Below are 1,434 nucleotides of genomic sequence, written 5' to 3'. Positions count from 1 at the left end.
GTGGGGTTGAGGAGATGGGGAGAAGGTGGGATTGAGGGAGATGGGGAGAAGGTAGGGTTGAGGGAGATGGGGGAGAAGGTGGGGTTGAGGGAGAAGGGGAGAAGGTGGGGTTGAGGGAGATGGGGAGAAGGGTGGGGTGGAGGGAGATGGGGGAAGGTGGGGTTGAGGCAGATGGGGAGAAGGTGGGGTGGGGAGATGGGGAGAAGGTGGGGTGGGGGAGATGGGGAGAAGGTGGGGTTGAGGAGATGGGGAGAAGGTGGGATTGAGGGAGATGGGAGAAGGTGGGGTTGAGGGAGATGGGGACAAGGTGGGATTGAGGGAGATGGGATGAAGGTGGGATTGAGGGAGATGGGGATGGGGAGAAGGTGGGTTTGAGGGAGATGGGGAGAAGGTGGGGTTGAGGGAGATGGGGAGAAGGTGGGGTTGAGGGAGATGGGGAGGAGGTGGGGTTGAGGGAGATGGGGAGAAGGTGGGGTTGAGGGAGATGGGGAGAAGGTGGGGTTGAGGGAGATGGGGAGGAAGGTGGGGTTGAGGGAGATGGGGAGAAGGTGGGGTTGAGGGAGATGGGGAAGAAGGTGGGGTTGAGGGAGATGGGGAGAAGGTGGGGTTGAGGGAGATGGGGAGAAGGTGGGGTTGAGGGAGATGGGGAGAAGGTGGGGTTGAGGGAGATGGGGAGAAGGTGGGGTTGAGGGAGATGGGGAGAAGGTGGGGTTGAGGGAGATGGGGAGAAGGTGGGATTGAGGGAGATGGGGAGAAGGTGGGGTTGAGGAGATGGGGAGAAGGTGGGGTTGAGGGAGATGGGGAGAAGGTGGGTTGAGGAGATGGGGAGAAGGTGGGTTGAGGGAGATGGGGAGAAGGTGGGGTTGAGGGAGATGGGGAGAAGGTGGGGTTGAGGGAGATGGGGAGAAGGTGGGGTTGAGGGAGATGGGGAGAAGGTGGGGTTGAGGAGATGGGGAGAGGTGGGTTGAGGGAGATGGGGGAAGGTGGGGTTGAGGGAGATGGGGAGAAGGTGGGGTTGAGGGAGATGGGGAGAAGGTGGGGTTGAGGGAGATGGGAGAAGGTGGGGTTGAGGGAGAAGGTGGGGTTGAGGGAGATGGGGAGAAGGTGGGGTTGAGGGAGATGGGGAGAAGGTGGGGTTGAGGGAGATGGGGAGAAGGTGGGATTGAGGGAGATGGGGAGAAGGTGGGGTTGATGGAGATGGGGAGAAGGTGGGGTTGATGGAGATGGGGAGAAGGTGGGGTTGAGGGAGATGGGGAGAAGGTGGGGTTGAGGGAGATGGGGAGAAGGTGGGGTTTGAGGGAGATGGGGAGAAGGTGGGGTTGAGGGAGATGGGGAGAAGGTGGGGTGGGGAGGAGATGGGGAGAAGGTGGGGTTGAGGGAGATGGGGAGAAGGTGGGGTTGAGGGAGATGGGGAGAAGGTGGGGTTGAGGGAGA

Source organism: Somniosus microcephalus, unplaced genomic scaffold (assembly GCF_052327205.1).
Source record: "Somniosus microcephalus isolate GS21.2 unplaced genomic scaffold, FLI_Smic_1.0 unresolved_chr7, whole genome shotgun sequence".
NCBI lineage: Eukaryota > Metazoa > Chordata > Chondrichthyes > Squaliformes > Somniosidae > Somniosus > Somniosus microcephalus.
This window is presented reverse-complemented; position numbering follows the sequence as displayed.